This window comes from Coenobita brevimanus, chromosome 80 (assembly GCF_032717465.1).
Source record: "Coenobita brevimanus isolate Jiangsu-jjx chromosome 80, ASM3271746v2, whole genome shotgun sequence".
Classification (NCBI taxonomy): Eukaryota; Metazoa; Arthropoda; class Malacostraca; order Decapoda; family Coenobitidae; genus Coenobita; species Coenobita brevimanus.
In genome coordinates, this window is record NC_137033.1 from 1,891,962 (window position 1) to 1,915,154 (window position 23,193).

Genomic DNA, 23,193 nt, shown 5'->3' on the forward strand with positions numbered 1-23,193 from the left:
GTGGTAGTTTCTACAAGGCTGAACTAATGTGTGTTAAACTGTAATGTAAAGAAATAGTTTTCAAGATGAACTGAGAGTTTTTGATGTATTGGGAAGCTCTGTAAAGTCCTTGCGTAGGTGGATTACTTTTGTGGTCAGTTTAATGATCCCTTAGACTAATAACGATTCAGATAATATAACTCTGTCACAAGTAAAATGCTGCTGCAAGTAAAACTTAGGGGCATAGCTTGGAGGCGCACTGGAAAAGTAAACACAGACATAGGCCCGAATTTTTTTTTATGTAGGCTTCCAGTCACCTCTTCCTTAGCCATTTATTTTTGGATATTGCTGGTTAATATCCTTTTGTATGTGGTAAAGACTACATATTATATAGATAGATAGATAAATAGATAGATAGAGAGACAGATAGAAGCAGGAAGTCAAATGATGAGAAGGTGTTGTGTCTGCGAGAATCGAGCAGTGCTAAACATGCTTACACCCTCTTAACACTGAGGAAAGCTGACGACGGCGGCCAGTAAGGAGATGATGCAGTTAGCTGTCAGCAGTCCTCTCGTGAACAAAGATCCACGAGGAACACACGTGACACACCCCTGCTACACCAGATTTTAGGAAAAAGAGGGTAGAAGGAGACAAGCGACCCTAGAGAGAGGTCGAGACGGAGATTAGCCTTAGAACAGAGAGAGAGAGAGAGAGATAGCGAGACAGGGAGGTAGCTACCCGGGACTTATACTCTTTCCATGTGAGAGACCTGGTTTAATATTTCCAAGACAAATAAAAATAGTTCCATACTATTCTTTACCTCTCCCGTCACTACATGACATCTGGTGGAGAAACTACTACAAGATATAAAAGCCTCTCGACCACAAGTCTAAAATATACTTCTCTACAAGTAACTACAAAGTTTTTATGACATTTGGTAGCAGCGAACGTATACGAACCTCGTCTACGAATCAACATTAAATTCCTACAAAATATCAAGATTGAAAACAACCAACAACATCAGCTCCTGACAGTATTCTCTCCATCCAGCCCCCTCCGTCTCCCAGATCATTACGCTGATGCAGAGGTCAAGAGATCACTCGACGCCTTGCAAGTAGCTTAACGACAAACCAGCAAATCTGCGGACATTGTCTCCGAATTAAAAGCAAATTTCTACAAAAGCAACCGAGACTACAAGATTAGCTTCAGTTCTACATTGAATCCTACGAAATACAGCCTACAGTGCAAATAGTCTACAAGTCTACAACGAATTAGCGAACTACAGCCATCTACAATCAACTACAATTAACAACTCTACGTCGTCTGTATAATCTTCTACACGCACCTACAAGTAGCGGCAGTCTTCATCCCACAACGAGTAAATCACTAGAGAAAAGGACCGAGAAAACATCGACAAAGAAAAACGAAACAAACAAACGAAGAGTGAGAGACGACTCACAACTCATAACCACCAGACCTCACCCTCCTCTCTCTGCTACATCCACCCAACCCCCACCGCTTACGCAGATGTGAAGAGGTCAGGACGACGAAGCAAACACCAAGTCCATATTCACAACTCATCTTACTCACTCGTCTTCGCTCAAGTTACTCATCGCTACTCATTCACTCACCACAGCTACCAGTGTGGGAAGCCGACGTCACCATGTGCTGAGACGACAACACGCCAATCAACCCACGAAGGACAACGCTATCACCACGTGCAACACCACTCACACCATTTCCCACCACGGTAAAAATTAGTGAGTTACATAGTTACTTCATTCATACAATACACAGTGATAGACAATAAGCTTCTGCACAAACATATAAAACGTGTTGTATAGTTACAGTTTAAATACACATACTTACTTCAGTTATCAGCATAACTCAAACATTAAATAATCACCAACAATAAATATAACATTTATTTACTACCAACGAGTGTTACCATTTATACCTACATAAAATACGTGTTTCATACATACAGCTATACATTATTACATCTACAAAGTAATAAAGAAAATATACAATCACAGTTACTCAGTGAGCGATTAAAAGAACTGTATTAAACATTTATTAATTAAAGCTACCTAGTGGAAACATATAAATTAAGTTACAAGGTAAACTAGAGGAAAAAAAAAAAATGGCCAACACAAATGCCGTTATCAAGAGTGAACATCTTCAACACAATCGTGAACACAATGATTTCCACACAGTGCTGACACACATATTACTCACGATAGGTACAGGTGAGCAACAAGTCAGTGTGTATAGTTAATACTGTATATAGTGTATATATTTTTTATATAAAATAACAAAATATGGGACTATATAATATCATTTTATACTCTCTGTGCAATATAAACTAAACTTTGAAAAAGTATCCCAAGGAAATTAGCCAGTAATTATGTAACCATGAACAACATGGAAAAAAGTGTACACAAGCAAAGAGAAACAAACTATAGAAAAAAAAAAAGTAAGAAAGAAAAAAGAGAAATAGAGTAAGATCACATAACAAACAAATGAAAATAAGTGTAAATGTTACTACAAATGCCAAAATACCACATAAACTACAAACAAAAAAGCAAATTGTTGTCTCCACAAACAAGTGCCACGAAACATCATCACTATCATCGACCGCAGCATATGTTAGGACTGCAGTTATTACAATTATGTTACTCCATATTACAATAATGTAACTACAAACGATATGTAACAATTATGTAACGACAAACGATTGCATTATGTTACACTAACTACAATTATGTACCCACAAACGATATGTAACAATTATGTAACGACAAACGATTGCATTATGTTACACTTTGCCAATTATGTAATAGTTGCATTAACAAAATGTAACTATAATTATAAGGCCAACACAATTATGTAGTACCACAATGTTAGTACAATATTATAAGTCATACAATTATAACACAATTCTGTATTACCAGTATCATCATACAAGTTAGGTGAATCACTATTTACTATATTATATGTATACAATATTCATACAATTTACTTTTACAATATTATGTATTTCACTTAATTAGCTTATAAGTTCATTATAATGTGTATGTAGTATGTATTAATATGTTATGACTATTAAATGTCGATGGTACGCCATTTTCGCACGACCGAGCAGTGTGGTAAAGACTACATATTATATAGATAGATAGATAGAGAGACAGATAGAAGCAGGAAGTCAAATGATGAGAAGGTGTTGTGTCTGCGAGAATCGAGCAGTGCTAAACATGCTTACACCCTCTAAACACTGAGGAAAGCTGACGACGGCGGCCAGTAAGGAGATGATGCAGTTAGCTGTCAGCAGTCCTCTCGTGAACAAAGATCCACGAGGAACACACGTGACACACCCCTGCTACAACAGATTTTAGGAAAAAGAGGGTAGAAGGAGACAAGCGACCCTAGAGAGAGGTCGAGACGGAGATTAGCCTTAGAACAGAGAGAGAGAGAGAGAGATAGCGAGACAGGGAGGTAGCTACCCGGGACTTATACTCTTTCCATGTGAGAGACCTGGTTTAATATTTCCAAGACAAATAAAAATAGTCCCATACTATTCTTTACCTCTCCCTTCACTACATGACATCTGGTGGAGAAACTACTACAAGATATAAAAGCCTCTCGACCACAAGTCTAAAATATACTTCTCTACAAGTAACTACAAAGTTTTTATGACAGCTTGTAGGCGCACTGGAAAAGTAAACACAGACATAGGCCCGAATTTTTTTTTATGTAGGCTTCCAGTCACCTCTTCCTTAGCCATTTATTTTTGGATATTGCTGGTTAATATCCTTTTGTTTGTTATTTATGCTCTGTATGGCGATATGAGAAGAATTTATATAACACAGAAGAATACAGTCAGGTGTAACAAGCATAATAAATCGCTTAGGAAGATGTGTTAGGGAGCTTCCTGACCTAACGACGCTCCTGGAAACAATACACAACCAAAGACTGGCTCACAATGGCATATACGACTGTGTTTTAAGTTGCAGTATAGGCTTCGTAGCTCCTCCTCCTTAGCGATTTATTATGCTCCTCAACATTCGCTTGCATATTATTCATATAGCTTTTACATTGATATAGGTTGTATCAATAACATACAAGAGGATACAGTAGTTTACTCTGTAGAATAAGTCACTGAGGAAGAAGTGTTACGAAATCTGCTGAAGCGACTTGTATTATGACTCATAGACGTACAGTTGCGGTCAGGAATATCGGTCTACTTTTTGGTCGAAGAAGTACGAAACTATTATACAGTATTCTGAAAAGTCTGTTCGGTTTCGAAGATACAACCACTAATTCTCAAATGTTATTGTTCAGTGCCTTACTATTTATCGAAAGGCGGTGGATCGATATTAGAGTCCGCAGTAGTACCTGAACATACGACAGCAACAAATATGACACAGCGAGATATAATTGTGCCTGAGTATAAGACGCAGCCATATGCCATAACTCCACGGCATATTAACCCCTATAATACGTTGACCTCTTTTCCATTTTAATCTTGATTCCAGTAGACAAGTTTTATGCAACTTAGGAAAGATTTCTAGTTGTAATGAGATGATTAAAGCAATGTCTAACTCCTTCCGTTCGAAATATATCTCTGCTACGACAGAAAGTGATGTGTAAATAGAAAAGGATACGTCACCTTATGGAACGGCTTAGACGGAACTGAATATCATACGATAGGTCTTTTGAGATGCAGCTAATGATTTCATAGAGTGAAGTCGTAGGCTGAATAGACGAATTTTAACCCCTGTCAGCCCATGAAAGACTAGTATATTTTAATCATTACCACTGAACGATTTAAATAGCTAGTTTAACCTACTTTAATAGCAAAGGAAAGAACTAGTGCTGTATTTAAGCTTTATGTTCGAAAAATCCCTCCTGAGCTGGATTAAGGAAAAATAAAATCGCCTGGACTTAGCGAGAATGAAATATAAACTACTACTCAGGACGAAGGGGGTAATCTTGTGGACGGTTTGGATATCAGTGGCTGGTGGTGTTAGAGGGAGACCATAATATTGCAGACCCTCCCGTCCGTCTTATCTCTCGTCTTATCTCCCAACCCTGCACCTGAGAGAGAGAGAGAGAGAGAGAGAGAGAGAGAGAGAAAAAAAAAATTGTTCTCATACTTGTTTCTTGCGTTTTCATGAATCGGACAGACAGAAACAGATGTATATTCAACTAGAACATTAACAAGAAAATAACAGGCAAAACATTTAGGTAAAAATGGTATCTGAGACATGTAGGTGCTGAGACAGAGTATCAGACAAGGTTCGACAGTTATGCACCAAAGAAGAGACGAAGAGAGACAATTGGAATGGACGAGCAGACAGACAACGAGACAGAGCAACATGGCTGGTATTGAGGGAGATAAGGAAGGAGAATAAATACGATCTTTTTCTGATAACGTTACTATGACAAAGTATGAAGGCAGTTTTAATAATACTCCTATATTCTTACACCATTCGTTAAACCTCTCACTATAAAGGAAATCCACTAATATGTATGCAGTACAAAATAATCGATTGGACTCAACATATACAGCAGAAAATTCATTACCGTATCCCGGTGAAGTGTTTGCTGGAGGTGATTTTGTCCACTTTAATGTGTTTCCTCCAGGCTGAGCAAAGATGTATTAAGAACAACAGAGAAAGAATATCATGGTACTAAAAGCGATAAGTTGTAATTTTTTATTGCTCTTATGGTGACAGAAAAGAGGTACGGTCTCTCCTTTCCTTTATTTTTTTTTTTTTAAGTTCGGAAAGCTAAAGTTGTGGCAGGTAAAAATGTGGATTAAACAAGAGAGTGTAGGAGAGAGGCATGGGAATGAAGGACGAAGACAGGTGAGTGAGGGAGGGGGGAGGCCAGGGAGTGAAGGCGGGATGCAGAGGAATGGGGGAGGAAGTCAAGGGAATAAATAAGGGAGGCAGAGGAATAAGAGAGGAAGTCAGGAGAATGAGTGAGTGAGGTAAAGAGAGAGTAATGAGAAGCAGGAAGAGTGAGAAAGAAATACAGTGAATGTGAGGAAGAAGGGCAGAAAGAGTGAGAAAGAAAGACAGGGAGAATGAGGAAGAGAGACAGAGGAGGTAATGGAGGAAGGCAAGGAGAATAAGAGAGGGGAAGAGTGAGTGAAGGAGAACGCCAGAGGAGTGTAGGAGGGAGGCAAGGGAGTAAGGGAGGGAAACATGAAGAGAGAATAGGGAAGGGAGGCATGGAGAGTAAGGAAGGGAGGGAGTGAAGGAAGGAAGGAAATGAGGGAGGGAAGTAAGGGATTGAGGGAATGAAGCAGGGGAGTGAGGGAGAGAAAGTTGGATGGGAGTTAGAACGGGAGGCAGGAGCATTGAGGAAGAGAGGCAGAGAAGTGAGGGAGGGAGGTAGAGAAGTGAGGAAGAGAAAGTGGGGAGGGGGCAGAGAGGGAGAGGCAGGGGAGTGAGAGAGGGGAGCATACGAGTGAGGGAGGGGGGCAGGGGAGCGAGGAAGGAAGTGAGGGAATGAGGCAGGGGAGTGAGGGAGGGAGGCAGAGGAGTGAGGGAAGGAGGTAAAGGAAGTAAGGGAGAAATAGGGATATAAGGAGCGAAACATGAGTAAGGGAAAGGTGTAGGAGTGAAGTGAGGTTGACAGGGTGGTGTGAGGTGGAGATTGTTCAGCTTGTTGGCGAAGAACAGGGTGATAATGGAGCCACTTCGTTTATAGACACCCATTCCGTAATTAAGGCATCAGGCTGAAAGTAGATAGGTAGATGTCTTTCTTATTGCACAGTTACATACATTCCCTGGTTTTCATTAGAAGGCCAAATGCTTCGAAATTACTACAAAATAGTGCAGCATATAACTCAGAAATTTTTGAAAGAATCTTGTTGAGAAAATGCGTTTATCATTAGTAATATCAGTGTCTTAAATCCGTTATTCTCAACTGTCCTTTTATCTCTCAGATAAAAACGTATTCTATATTACTGCTTTATCTGTGGAGGCAAAGGACAATAGCCTGTGATATAACCTAAGTGAATATTAGAGAGAGTGCGAAAAGTAATTTTTACGCTCTCAGAAGAACATGAGAAAAAAGGGGGGGCGGGATTCAGTTCTATTCATACATTTTCTTTGTAGAATATAGAATACGAAGCAAGAATACTGGAAAACAGGAGTTAACAAACAATAAAGAAGAAACAAAAATATAAATGGATTTAACAAAGAATAGTAAATAAGAAACAAAAATGTAAAAGATAGAAGTGTCACCCTATCGATCTCACCTGTCAACCACGACTCACCTTGTACGCCTGGTAATTGACAGGCAACATACTTATCAATCCATCCCGGTGACAACCACCTCCAGTGCAATAGTTTAAAAGTGTACCCAGGCACCTCCAAGTACTGTATATATATTGTTGTTGCCTTACTTTAGTGTAGTCTTCTGTGGTGGGGACGACTTTTGAAGGCTTTGCTTCCTTCTTTCTGCATGGAGGCCTGTGCCGCGAAGACAAGTCTTCTCATTTTATGCTAATAACTGATAGATGATTATAATAGAACTAAGAACCTCTAGGACTGAATATCCCTTAATAGAAAAATCTGTATCATCGTAATATCTGACGACTTTCCGTTCTACTGCGAGGATACAGATGGACAGTTCTCTTCTTAGGATGCCTTTTCAAAATAATAGGATCAAAGATATAAATTTTAGTATGAAGTAGTTGGACGCACACGCTTAGAGTAAGCTTTTCACACCATTACTCACCCTGCCCTCTACTGGCCCTCCCCTCAAACTCAGCCTCCCGTGTCGAGATATGCCTTACCCTACCATGTCTTCTTAATGCCCTGTCTCTGTTTCCACACTCCTAATTCACACTCCCGCCCTGTCCTGCAGTCTTGCGCTCTCAATTTCACTCCCTTCTCTGTTGCCAGCCATAATTGCTAGACCCTGCACAGCCATGCCACCCCTAGTTAATGTCTCATCTCATGCCTTCACACCCTTTAATTGTAGCCCATGTCCTGGCATTCACTTCATTGCTATCAACTTTCATCTCTATTCATACTGCCCCTCCCATACATCGCCATCCCTATCCCATTTTTCTCACATCTCATATTGTCCTTTGCGGCGCCAGGTTTATTATTTACTAACAGTAGTTCTCATAGTGCCCCACCCACGCCACCCCACCCCTAACCCATGTTCCCTCTTCTCATAGTGCCCCACCCACGCCACCCCACCCCTAACCCATGTTCCCTCTTCTCATAGTGCCCCATCCACGCCACCCCATCCCTAACCCATGTTCCCTCTTCTCATAGTGCCCCACCCACGCCACCCCACCCCTAACCCATGTTCCCTCTTCTCATAGTGCCCCATCCACGCCACCCCATCCCTAACCCATGTTCCCTCTTCTCATAGTGCCCCACCCACGCCACCCCACCCCTAACCCATGTTCCCTCTTCTCATAGTGCCCCACCCACGCCACCCCACCCCTAACCCATGTTCCCTCTTCTCATAGTGCCCCACCCACGCCACCACATCCCTAACCCATGTTCCCTCTTCTCATAGTGCCCCACCCACGCCACCCCACCCCTAACCCATGTTCCCTCTTCTCATAGTGCCCCACTCTTGCCTCTCCCCACCCTTGCCTCCCCACCCCATCCCGTGCCCCTGTTCCTGTCTTATGCCTCCCAGCCATGTCTTTCCCTTTCTTCTTAATCATCCACTTCTGTTTCCTTATTATCAACCACTCCCCTCCCCTCCTCCATCAAACTCTGAATTTCTCTCTCTCTCTCATCCTGCTTAACTTTAGTTCTTTGCCTCCCGCCTTCTTCTCAGCATGCCTCATTGTGTTACCCCGCCTGTATCTGACATCATCCTGCCTACCTTGATCCTCTTTGCTTCCCTCCTACCTCCCGTCTCTACCTACCTCCTCCCTTTGTTTCTTCATTTGTGCCTACCTATTTCCCTGCCTGCCTGCCTATTTTCTTGCCTGATTAATTGATTGCTACGTATCTGTGTGTGTGCCTTAAAGTGGTGTTTCCTGCCTGTCCCTTGCTCTCCTGCCTGTCACTGGGCACACATAAACACACACAAACATACGCCCATACGCCTTCAAACATGCACCCATAAACTTAGTCACACATGGATCGCACAGACACAACCACAGACACAGACATCATACACGTGGATACCTGTAGACACAACACACATCAGCACACAAGCTTACTGAACGTACATACAGCATGTTCACACACACACACACACACACACACACACACACACACACACAAAGAGAGAGAGAGAGAGAGAGAGAGAGAGAGAGAGAGAGAGAGAGAGAGAGAGAGAGAGAGAGAGAGAGAGAGAGAGAGAGAGAGAGAGAGAGAGAGAGAGAGAGAGAGAGAGAGAGAGAGAGAGAGAGAAAATGTTATTGGGGGACCTGAACTACTGTTAACCATTAGTGTAGGGAAAATGTAGTAATATCGTATGTTGGTAAATATAACAATATACTTAATATTTCCCACGTATGCAAAGGGATATTAGAGATTATTTTTTTATTCTCAGAGGACAGACTGCTTCTCTTAACCTGAAGAAATTAATGTATTGGGTCCAGTATTAAAAATAGAAGAGATTTCGTACGTTTGGCAAGGGATATATATTTACTATGTTTAATTTTGTCACTAGTTTACTTATCCACATCATCTTCATCACCACTTTGCACTTGCATTATCACTAGACCAATTTATTCGTCTTCGCTCTTCCCTCCTGCTGGAAAGTGTATGTAATAGTGGGTGGAGATTTGGAGATAGTGGGGGTGTTAATGGCAGGATGTTGGAGTGTGGTTGTGGCGGCGGCGGCGGTGGTGATGGTGGCAGGGGAAAGCATGTGCAAGGTAGAGGAAGGGGAAGGAGAAAGAAGGAAAGGAGAGGAAGGAGGAGGAGAGGCAGGAGGCAGGGGGATGAAAAGAAGAGGAGAGAGTCATGAAGAATGGAGACCAGGAGGGAGGCAGGGAGAAAGGAAAGGACTGGGAAGGACACAGGGAGAAAAGAAAGGAAGGCAGGAATGCAGGGAGAAGGGAGATGAAGGAGAGGGAGGCAAGAGCGAGGAGAATATAGGGAGGGAGGCGGGGAGAAAGTAAAGAAAAAGGAGGGAGACAGGGAGAAAGGAAAGGTAAGCGAGGGAGGCAGAGAGAAAGGAAAAGAAAGGCAGGGAGACAGAAAGGAATGGAAAACGAGGGAGACAGAGAAAGGAGAGGAAAGGCAGAAAGGTAGGAAAGGGAGGGAGGCAAGAAGAAAGCAAAGGAAAGAGAGGGAGGGAGAGAGAATGGAAGGGGGGGAAGAAGGAAGAAAGGAAAGGAATGGTAGGGCGGCAGGGAGAAAGGAAGGGAAAGAGAGGGTGAGAGGAAGGGAGAAAAAGGAAGGGGGAAGAAGGAAGAAAGGAAAGGGAGGGAGGCAGAGTGAAAGGAAAAGAAAGGAAGGAGTCAGAGAGAAATGAAAGGAAGGGAGGGAGGAAGGGAGAAATGAAAAGAATGTGAGAGAGGCAAGGAGAAAGGAAAGGAAAGGAAGGGGAGCAGAGAGAAAGGATATTAAAGGAAAGGGAGGCAAGCAGAGAGAAAGGATAGGAAAGGGAGGAAGTCAGGGAGAAAGGAAAGGATAGGAAGGCAGGGAAGCAAAGAGAAAAGAAAAAGGGAGAGAAGCAAGGAGAAAGGAAAAGGTGGGGAAGGAGGCGGGGAGAAAGGAAGGGAAGAGGAGGGAGGAGGCGGGGGTAATCGAAATCCATTAGTTTCTTTGGTCCTGGGGTGAAGTGAACGCTGCCACAGACACTGAACGACCGATTGTATACCTGTGGCTTTCAGTGTTCGTAATTAATTCCCTGTGTGTGTGTGTGTGTGTGTGTGTGTGTGTGTGTGTGTGTGTGTGTGTGTGTGTGTGTGTGTGTCGACAAGATGAAGATAATAAAGAAAATTAGTGGGGGATTAAGGTAACGCAAGGAAATGTAATAGAAACATGAAAGATTTTAGAGTGAAGGAAAAATCGAGAGAAATTATGACAGTATTTTAATCAGGAGCCAAATGGGAGGTGAGAGACAGAGAGTGTATGTATTTGTAGGGCAGCTTGGAATGATGTAAAGATCTGTTTTACTTTTTCAGCCTTGGGGGGGAAAGATTATTGTGATCAGGCGTGATAAGTAATGGTTTTTAGTTACGTCATCTGGGAAATAAACGATACGAGGTTGAGATGTAGAGAAATATAAAGAATAGTGATGGCCGAGAATGGAATAGAAGAACAAGCTTTGGGGGTGGCTTGTTGTAGGAGGAGGGGATGGTACGAAGAGGTAGAGAAAAGAACGAAGTGGAAGTTGGGTTGTGTATGAGGGCGGGCGATGTGTCGTGGGAAAAAGGATCGAGTCTGGGTACGGACAGAAATGACTGGATTTCTGTTCTAGAGGATGGCCTTCAATGGATGGACGAAATAGACCAAAGATAAATTAGAATGCAGTTATTGCGTTATTTATATCAAGGAAAAATTATACTTGGCTAGTAATAAGCTGTCTTAAGAATTATTTTAACCAAGAAACATTGCTAAATACAGTATATAGAAAATATATCTACAAGGCGGAAGAAATGTCACTGTAGCGGAAGACAGTGCTACAACTCACTCTGGCACATCATTGTGCGACACCTCACACTGCAATACCTCACACTGCAACATCTCACACTGCCTCACCACACTTAATACCAGAGCTCACACTACCTTACCACACACCGCATCACTACATATCGCTGCACCTTACTCTGTCACACCTCACACTGTGTCACCACAAATTGCTGCACCTCACACAATCTCACCATACTGCCACACTTCACACTGCCTTTCCACACATTTTACACCTCACACTACCACGCAGTAACACCACACATCACACTGCCTTACCACACATTGCAACACCTCATACTACCACGCAGTATTACCACACCTGACACTACCTTACCACACATGCCTATATCTCACATTGCCACTCCATAATGCCACACATCACACATTGCCACACCTCAGTCTCCCACACACAGTCACATCTGCCTCAACAGAAACTTGTCTCCCAGTGTGTATAATGTAGATCAAGTTTATAATCATATTCATTGCAGTCTTTACCCTTTTTGTTCCGAGATTTTATCCGACCCAGATTCTGCTTTTAAGAGGCTCGGCTTTTAGAGTGCCTTACCACCTAACCCTGTGTGATATGTATCGTGTGAGGGAGGATGTTGACATGCATTACTGTATATCGCTATTATGGGGTGACGAGGAACACCAAGTGGGATGGGCTGGTACACACACACACACACACACACACACACACACACACACACACACACTCTCTCTCTCTCTCTCTCTCTCTCAATCTATCTATCTATCTATCCAGGTGTTCTCGGAATTCCTCTGCTTCTGCTTCCAGCCAGAAGAGGGAATTTGGAACGACGTGTGGAACAGCTGTATTTTTCAGTCACTCTACATCAGTCCTGCCGCCTATCGGAAAACAAGTGAACAGAAATTGTAGAAGGAAGGAAAGACTGAAAGTATAATGGTTCTGATAACTGTACTAGAGAGTGTATATTTATTTTCCCTTGTAGTACGCTCGAGTATAATAATATTTCTGTTAATGAAAAATCCAGGATAAGAACTGAGATAGATTATTCTCACGTAAATACACTCGGATATGGCAGTATACAATAGAAAGTTCAAGTATCCCAGACGTAACTGGCGGAGCAGGTTTGGCTCTACTGAGTTTGGACGCTAGTGGCTGCTGTGTTGTAATCAGTGCCAAGAACGCAGATTACTGTGTACCACTTTTTGTACCGAAATTATAAATCTTTTCGACACTAATCATTAATGGACAACTGGGATTCATAACAAAAATACTTTCTTATACTGGATTCGACATATCTACAGTAAATGTGTTATATTTTTGCACTAAAACGGATCTAAAGGTTTAAAGTCGTAAGCCACAAGGGATCACACGAGACGAGGAAAGATCTTGGCTCCTACACACACTCTGGAATGAGCACCCCGCACCGTCCCAAACGAATGGCCACTTATCGTCTGACAGATACCAAGAGCTTCCACTAGACCTTGTGTAACAACTAAGATAATTATTTTCTTCTGCCTGCCACAAGACGATTTTGTTCATCTTGGGATTGATCTCTTAGCCTGTATTAATTCCGCTGATGTTAAGTACCCTAATATTATCCTTATCAAACTTATCAAAATATGTTACGGGGATAACTTCCTGACCCCTTCAGAACGATTATTTACCTGTAACCATCTGACAGTAGCAAGATGTAAGGACATGTAAAAGAGATCCTCTGCGAGAAGTTGAACAAAAATGCCTTTTATTTGCGATGCATTAAGTAAAGGCGACGCGGAGGCATCAAGTGACGCGCCTCAGTGTTTGGGCATCAGGACAATACCTTGTCACTCACAATATCCATATGTCCTTTGCCACACTGTGATGCCAAGAGAACTCTATATGCCAGCCTATACACAGATATATACCTGGTTACAACAGCCTGTCACACACAACACGCATACATCCTTGTTCACACACTGCCACCAACACACACTGCATGTCACCCGATATTTACAGTAGATATGTATATGGCCAAATTAACGGGTAGTCCTGAGGTCTGTGGCACCTGTCGGAGTAAAGGACAGGTGCTGTGTGCATTAGCTCAAACTTCTAATAGGTATATGGGTGCTTTATGATCAGTGCAGGCTGGCCATCAACTCATAAACTTTCAACACCACACCAGATTAGCCTCGGGTCCCAACGCCTCGTTAGAGTTAATACAAAACTAAGCGTTGTTCATCACACTGTTAAATTACCATACAAAGCTAAGCGTTGTTCATCACACTGTTAAATTACCAAATACGGTTATCAAAGGAAGGAATTGAGTAACCCTCTGATGGAAAAAAAAGAATCTTTAATAACTGAAGAAATACGCGCGCCTCTGTGTGTGTGTGTGTGTGTGTTGTCACGGGGTTTTTAAAATATCACGATAATTTTGATATAAATGGTTAAATATTATTTAAATTGATATTTATATTCAATAATATTGAAGCGCAGAGACAATGATTGTCTTGCTACATCAAGCAACGATTACTTTACGCTGGCTTGTGCACGATTCTCTAAGAACGAGAATTTATAAACTTTCTCTACAGTACACAGCAGAGACTAATTACTCACAATTGCTGAATTACTGTACTGTTAGCCTCTGGAGAAAGTTACATCACCCCTGACAATAAATAACTAATACTAATAATAATAACATCAGGTTCTTGCTGATGCATTAACTCCTGGCACAACGGATTTTAAGTTAATACAACAAGACTGGTCTAAGTACCAGTTATGAAAGCAAACGTTTATGCAAGCTAGGAGCTATATGGAAAATAAGCTTAATTATGGAGAAATGAAACAAGATTTTTACTCTACATTAAGCTCAAGAAATAGAACTGTTAAATTTATTAATCACAAAAATAAATTCAACATTACATTTCAAATCAAATCAATGAGACGCACTCACTCACTCTCACAAAAGCTAAATACTTACGCCTAGGGAAAAACACCTTAACTAAGCTCTTAAAACTACAAAATACACAAAAGAAATACCAGTCGATGAATGCTTTGTATCACCCAGGGGGTAGGAGTTTGGAGAAACTGATACTCTGTGGAGCTTGGGATGCTAGCTGACCTCTCTTCACTTCTGAGCACAGGACCTCTCTCCGTCAAAGCCACCACTAGACTGAATTCAAATAATGCATAAGCAGTACGCACAGGCCACCGGAAGAAGGCGTGGCTAACGGTTGAATGAAGCAGAGGCAAACGATAAAGAAATAATTGTATCGCTCAGTAGCGCACTTAGTGACGTGCATTAAATCGGTCACTTTTTTGAAAACGGTGACGAATTATTTGAAAAGTATACCCCGGAATGGAGAGAGAAACGGTTAACTGAGCGATACACAGTGAGTTTTCCACTAATAGTTCGTGGCTTCTCACAAAAAGGAAATGTCGCGAATTGATTCGTGACATTACGCCCCATGAAAATTAAATCTTTCTTCCTTCAGAAGAATGATTTCAATATACATATATATAAATCCTAACTCAGTCACACAAGATTCACACTGTGGTGTGTGTGCTATCCTGCTACAGGAGAAAATCGCAGTCGCCAGTGAGTGAAAAAACCTCGTATTTACGTTAATAGAAGCAAGCTTGAGGGAAAAACTCCGTGACGACGGTGAAAATCCTGTACTCAGGTCAAACTGAGCGAAAATTCGCTACATTTACACTGACAACTAATTGTTGTGTAGCGTGGTGTATGTAATACACGGTGTAGGTGTGACAGTTGTAGTGTAACTGTACCTACGTGTAAAATGACACAGTAAATAATATGGCGACGACGAAGGCAGACGAGAAGAGGCGGCAGCGTGCGGCAGACGATCAGCTGGCCCGCACAGCAAAACTGCTACACCCATTGCTGAACCTGCAAAACCAATTAAGGTGGAGCATCAAAAGTGTCAATGAGACAAAATTCTTATTAAGTTACAATTACTCTCTCTGCCTAGCAGTCAGTGCTACGACGTACATTCGAGGTCGCCATTAATTATAGCACACAATTATGTTTCGACAAGTTGAGAATCCCTGTGCAAACTCGGGTCTTCCATAGCCTCGAACCGCACACGGGTCCTCAACCTGTGCCTCAACCTACAGTACTTATATTAATATCGGGAAGCTGAGAATCCTTGTGCAAACTTGGGTCTTCCATAGCCTCAAGTCGCCACTCAACTTTCCCCTTAACCTACGGTACATATATTAGTACCGGGAAGCTGAGAATCCTTATGCAAACTTGGGTCTTCCATAGCCTCAAGTCGCCTCTCAACTTCCCCCTTAACTTACGGTACATAATATGTATGTACAGGCCCCGGACATAATGTGTCCTGTGGGGCCAATGGGTGAGACGTCAGGTCTGCACCCACTTCACCACTACCCTGTCTCTCAACTGACTCAGAGATTACAGGTGTAGTTACAAATGGCACAGGAAGGGCATGTCCTTGATTAGTGGTGATACTTTGGCACACAGTGCAAGAACGGACAAAACTATCTATGTCCCGTCCCATCCCTGGCCAGAAAAAGTCAGCTCGGATACGGCCCTGGGTCTTCCTTTTGCCCATGTGACCTCCTGAGGCTGAACAATGACCCCATTGTAACACTGCTGGGCGGTACTTGGCGGGAACGACAAACTGCAGCCGAACCTCGCCCTCGGGTGTTCGTGACTCACGGTAGAGCCGTCCTTGTTTGCGAAGGAACTTGGCTCGACCTCCCCGTGAATACTTAATCACTCGACCCTTTTGTTTATTCCGCACGGCAGCAAGTGTCGGGTCAGAATGTTGTTCTTGTACAACAAGTTGACTGCACATCAGATCTTGTGGCGATTCAATGATCACTGGGGTGACACAGTCTGGAGCCTCAGTCATGGCTCGTGTCACCGCAGCAGCCGAAGTCTGAGTAGCGCCATCGGAGCAACTATCCTTGACTCCATTAATATTGCCTACTATTAAGTCAAATAGAGGCTCTGGCATGACAACTGCAAGTGTCATACCAGTATAAAATGGAGATGCCACCTGGATACATGCCTCAGGGAACAATCTCACTGATCCATCAATAAGCTTTGCATGGATCTGTCGACCTGTATACTCATCAGGCCGAACTAAACTCTGCTTAACAGAGCAACCTGAGGAACCATTGTCTCTCAGGACCTTCACAGGAATGTCTCCCACAAACCCTGGCTGAACAAGGAAGGTGCTGTCACCTGTAGTGGGGCCTGTGGAGGAAGCAGCTAGCCACTCATGAGGCTGCTGAATTGATGCGGCAAACATTGTGCCTTGAGAATTATAAGATGGAACATTGGCCATCTGTGGAGGGGGGTTCACTGTCACTGTGGGACTAGTGAACTGTGGGGAAGTACCCACACTGGTAGGGACGTGACCACCAGGCTGCTGCTGAGGAATGAAGGCTGCATTCGCTTCCTGCCTCTTTTGAGCTGGTGGTGAAAAAGTTTGTCCCGACGGTCGGTTGCGTGGCTGATACTGCTGCTGGTTAGGGTACTTGTTGTACCTCTTCCACTCAGGTTTCTGAGTGTTTTGCCCCAGGTCCTTCCACTGCGGTTTTGGACCTTGGCCATTACTCTGAGAATGGCCTTGGTGCTGGGATTCAGTCTGAGACGGCTTCCCAGACTTATCAGCTTTTCTGTTCCAGGTGTTTTGCTGCTTGCGAGCTTGATACCCGTATGCAGTAAAGAACGCGTCAGCCTTCTCTGCCATTTGGCTGGCATCCTTCACCTGGCAGATCTTAAGCTGTGCTATGAGCTCAGCAGGCCACGACCTCTCTAGCTGTGTACGCAGCATAAGGTCAATTATCCCCTCACGCGTGGAAGGAGTTTCATCTTTCTCCATCCACTCATTTAAGTAAGCTGTGAGACGATCAAGGAACTGAACAGCTGTCTCCTTGTCTTGGAGACGAGCTCGCATGAACTGAACTTTGGCGTCGTCTACTGTGAGACCATACGCCTTAATGAGTGCAGCTTTCATCATCTCATATGTGAGATTGTCTCCACGAATTCTGTGGAGAATATCGAGGGCAGGGCCCTCAAATAGGCTAAGAAACTGAAGCCGCTTAGCTGCCTCATCCAGTTGATATAAGTCTGCCATGTCCTCAAAACGGGCTATGTACGGCTCGATTCGCTCGCTTTCCTTGTATGAAGGAAGCTTGATGCGTGGGGTCGCCAGGACATGTGCAGGGAGAACGCTCGTGGAGCTTTGACCAACTGCACCAGACGTGTCTGAAGCCAAGGAATCTCGCTTGAGCTTCAGCACTTCAAGTTCATGTTCTCGTTCTTTGTCTCGTTGTTCACGCTCGTATTCGCGCTGTTCTCGCTCGTGTTCGCGCTGTTCTCGCTCGTGTTCGCGCTGTTCTCGCTCTTTTTCTAACTCGAGCTCGCGTTGTTTCTGCTCGTGTTCGCGCTCCTTTTCGCGTTCCTCACGCTGTTCTCGCTCGTATTCGCGCTGTTCTCGCTCGCATTCGCGCTGAATCCTACGCTCTTCACGAGCATCTTTCTCACGTTCTTGCTCGTAATTGAACCGTGAGAGAACGTAACTCTGTATTTTCTCTGGGTCTGTGAGACCAATATCTTTGGCTTCCTGTACATATACAGCTGTAGCCATGATGCTAGCTCAATTTACTAAGTAACCGAAATCGAGTACTGACTGCTTAGCAACGAATACTAATAAACAAAAAAAAAAAAGAGTACAGACACAAGCTAGTGGTGACCAGTCTTATCTAGTTAACTGGCAAAGAATAAATCAAAAATGTAAATGACTGGAAAGACTCAATAATAAACAGAATGGTACGGCGACTTCCCAGGAGCGAATAAAATCGTCTGGCGTTACCAAGAATAAACTAGAGTTAAGTACTCTATGGATTGATAAAGCAAAATTCACTTGCTAAATTAAGGGTAAACACCAGTAAGCTTGTGTCTATAAACTTTAATGATAAATACCTAAATATGAATGAGTGAGCACTATCTCGTGAATAGCTTTAGAGCTAGGAGTTAATATCCTGGAATGAGGTCGCCAATTGTCACGGGGTTTTTATATTATCACGGTATTTTTGATATAAATGGTTAAATATTATTTAAATTGATATTTATATTCAATAATATTGAAGAGCAGAGACAATGATTGTCTTGCTACATCAAGCAACGATTACTTTACGCTGGCTTGTGCACGATTCTCTAAGAACGAGAATTTATAAACTTTCTCTACAGTACACAGCAGAGACTAATTACTCACAATTGCTGAATTACTGTACTGTTAGCCTCTGGAGAAAGTTACATCACCCCTGACAATAAATAACTAATACTAATAATAATAACATCAGGTTCTTGCTGATGCATTAACTCCTGGCACAACGGATTTTAAGTTAATACAACAAGACTGGTCTAAGTACCAGTTATGAAAGCAAACGTTTATGCAAGCTAGGAGCTATATGGAAAATAAGCTTAATTATGGAGAAATGAAACAAGATTTTTACTCTACATTAAGCTCAAGAAATAGAACTGTTAAATTTATTAATCACAAAAATAAATTCAACATTACATTTCAAATCAAATCAATGAGACGCACTCACTCACTCTCACAAAAGCTAAATACTTACGCCTAGGGAAAAACACCTTAACTAAGCTCTTAAAACTACAAAATACACAAAAGAAATACCAGTCGATGAATGCTTTGTATCACCCAGGGGGTAGGAGTTTGGAGAAACTGATACTCTGTGGAGCTTGGGATGCTAGCTGACCTCTCTTCACTTCTGAGCACAGGACCTCTCTCCGTCAAAGCCACCACTAGACTGAATTCAAATAATGCATAAGCAGTACGCACAGGCCACCGGAAGAAGGCGTGGCTAACGGTTGAATGAAGCAGAGGCAAACGATAAAGAAATAATTGTATCGCTCAGTAGCGCACTTAGTGACGTGCATTAAATCGGTCACTTTTTTGAAAACGGTGACGAATTATTTGAAAAGTATACCCCGGAATGGAGAGAGAAACGGTTAACTGAGCGATACACAGTGAGTTTTCCACTAATAGTTCGTGGCTTCTCACAAAAAGGAAATGTCGCGAATTGATTCGTGACATGTGTGTGTGTGTGTGTGTGTAGGGGGGATGACGGGTGATGAGGGAGGGTGACGACAGGATGGTGTGGAGGAGAGGATGGGTAAGGAAAGAAATAAGGATAGCCTGGTGGGCGTTGGAGAGGTGCTGATGGAAAGGAGGCCAGAGAGAGACAGAGGTGAGAAAAGGTGGGTGGAGGGAGGAGAGAAATAGAAGCTATGGGAATTGGGGGAATTATAGGGAGGGAGAATGGGAGGTGGGGTAAGAGACGTGAAGAAATGGGAGGAATGGCAGAGTGAGGATTAGTGAGAGTGGGGAACGAAGAGGAAAGAGATGAAGCAGATATGTAGAAAGGAAAGAGGAAGGGAGAGAGTCGCCTGATATAAAGTGGGTAAAACCATTGCATCAGGTTAATTCATGAGCTTGTTAGACGCCAGTGATTTTATTTATGACACAAAATGATGGCGTGAGTGTGAAATGTTGCATCTCGTATATCTTAACCCCGCACTCTCGGACGCGAACGGGATTAAGAACTTCATTTTTTTTTCTCTCTCTCTGTTCTCTCCCTTTCTCCCTTCTTTCCCATCTCTCGCTCCTTCTTTCGTTTATTACTACCACCAAGGTTATGTTTTTGACTCGGTTTGTTTGTTTGCCTGGCTGTCTGTCTATTATCAACGTTGTGGAAAAACTGTTGGATGGAATTGCACCGTATATGAAAGCATGTCTGAGGACAGTCAGAGAAATAAGTTATTGAATTTGGAATATAGCAGGTCAAGGGTCAAGATGAAAGTCATGAAAAACATTAAAATTACTGTAAAATACATATCTATGAAATGCAGTTGGAGAGACATGGGATAAAGTCATAATCTTCCTTATAGAAGCCCTTTTTATGTAATACAACAGTCTAGATAATTATATCATGAATTTTGTCAAGAGGTCAAGGTCATATTTGAACAAATTAAACCCCGACCTTTGGAATATTTGGCAGAGGTATGCACTTATTGATTGCTCCTGTTCTTTTTGCATAATATTCTACCATGATTTATAGGTCTACTTCATTCCTCCTCGCTCCCTTTTTCTTTCTTGTTCTTTCTCCCACTTACTTTCACCTGTGGGTCTTGCAACCGATTCAATACAACTCCTCTCAATGGTCTCAAGGATCAGTCCAGCTTTGAGTTAAACGTTTTCCATCTGGAGTCATCAGTTAATCGCTCCGACTTAGGTGGGCTCAAATATCAGGTGTCATTGATCCAAGAAAGCAAAAATTTCAATGCTTTTAACAGTCGAACAGGAAGGAAAGAGTGTAAAATAGTTATCCCGAAAGTTTATAAAGAGAACTAGGTTTATTACATAAATTCATTGCCTAGAAGTAACTAATTGAAGTATCTGGTGGTTATTTCTCTTTGTGTGTGTGTGTGTGTGTGTGTGTGTGTGTGTGTGTATTTTGTTTAATGCGAAGAGATACGAGGAGGTAAGTGCTAAATGTTTCTATGTTAATTGTTTCACCACAGTGAACATTTTATACCCTGTATGAAGAGTTGTTAACTGAGTGGAGTTTCCTTATTTTTCATCTTGTTTTTCACCAGTAATTTACAATAGTTTGTTTCATCTACTTAGTAAACCAGCATTTGGTGTTTTTTCTCACAACTCATTGAAAGTCAGGAAGGTATCAGCAGGTAGAATCCCATTTGTTTCATTGCTTTCCACTATAGCCCTCCTCATTTCCCTTTCTGTCTCATTCTGTACTCCCCTTTCCTTCCCTCTCTTTCTCAGTCTTCCTAATTTTCCCAACTTTGTTCTTAGTACTCTGTTTCTTTCCCTCTTGCCCTCTTCCGTTCTCAACACATTTCTTTCCTTCTCCCTTTTATCCTTCTGTTTCCCACTTCTCAAGGGAAGAGGGAAGGCAGGGTCTTGTTGGGCCAAGTAAGGTGACATTAGTGAGAGAACAATGACTCTCCTGTCTCGCCAGTAACAGAGCAAAGTGTCCATAAATTTACTATCTTTCGGTTTGTCATCATGTCTTCATCTCATCTCCTGCCAACCTCACGCTATACAGTATATACCTGTTCCGGCTACATCTTCTGCCCACCCCTTTCTTCCCTTTCTCCTTCATCAGACCTGTAATGGATATTTTTCCTTTACATTCTTATTTAGTTTCTTGTCCTTGCTCCTCTTATACACACACACACACACACACACACACACACACACACACACACACACACACACACACACACACACACACACACACATTCTTTCTCAGTCTCTCTCTTTTCCCATCTTTCTATACTGTCACTCGTGCTGCCTCTGGGACTACACATTCTTTCTGCGACTGAGAAAAGATGGACCAGGAAGTCAGCCAGTGAAGAAGTGCAAAGTAATGGAGGGTGGAAGGATACCGCAAATACTAGAGTTTATGTAAAGTGGTTAGAAGTACAGGTTGTTGTGCTGCCCAAAACGCCGCGACCTCACTTAATGATAAAGTTGACGGCTAAATTGTGGACTGTGAGAGGTCAGTCAGAATTACCCTGTGCCAAATAGGGACACACAAAGGACCACTGACTTGTCCGTGTTGACTTAAAAGAGATAGATTATTCCACACCTGCTTCTTCTCCCAAGGTATAAGCATGAGTGAACGTTTACCCCAAAAGGAAAGAGATATACCTGGCACGTGTTTAGAACGTGGTTATCAGGTGTTTTGCTCACAGATTCTCTCAGCTAACCACCAGCACTGTATTTATATTTGGATTGTGTTTTTCATTCTCTCTTCCCTGCTGCCTCATGCGATGGTGGATGAAAATTTGAGTGATTTAACTGAGCTAGTGAGACAAGGGTGTGTAATGTCTCCATAGTTGTTCAATGTTTTCATGGATACGCTCTTCAGAAGTCAAAACGAGAGTGATGGAATAATAGATGAAAAGGGTGAAGAATGCTGAAAGACGATCCTTGTCTAAGCATCATGGTTGCTTTATAATTATAACATTTACTAGATTGGACCCACAGGCTTGGTGTGTGTGTGTGTGTATGTGTGTGTGTGTGTGAGAGAGAGAGAGAGAGAGAGAGAGAGAGAGAGAGAGAGAGAGAGAGAGAGAGAGAGAGAGAGATGGAGTACTTAAGACCTTTATTAATGTAATATTCCTAGTACCTTCACCACATTATCATTCTTATCCACTATGCTTGAGCGCTGTATAATATAATTTCCATATTCACATATTTGGAAATATGCCCTGTTATTTACATCCTGTCAACCTTCACATTCTCAGACCATATCAGGCCTAAACCAATCAAATCTAACTCTACGTATCATAACATTACCAAACTAAACTTGAACTATTCTAACTCTACCTGCTATAGCCTCACCTAACCTGTCATTACCTAACTTAACCCACCGTAGTCCAATCCAGCATCCCCTAATCTAAGTTAACCTTGCCTCACCTCACACAGTTACCTTGTTTCCCCGTTCAAAGATTCACCAACTTATATTAAACGTAGACCTCGCCTGAAACATGAA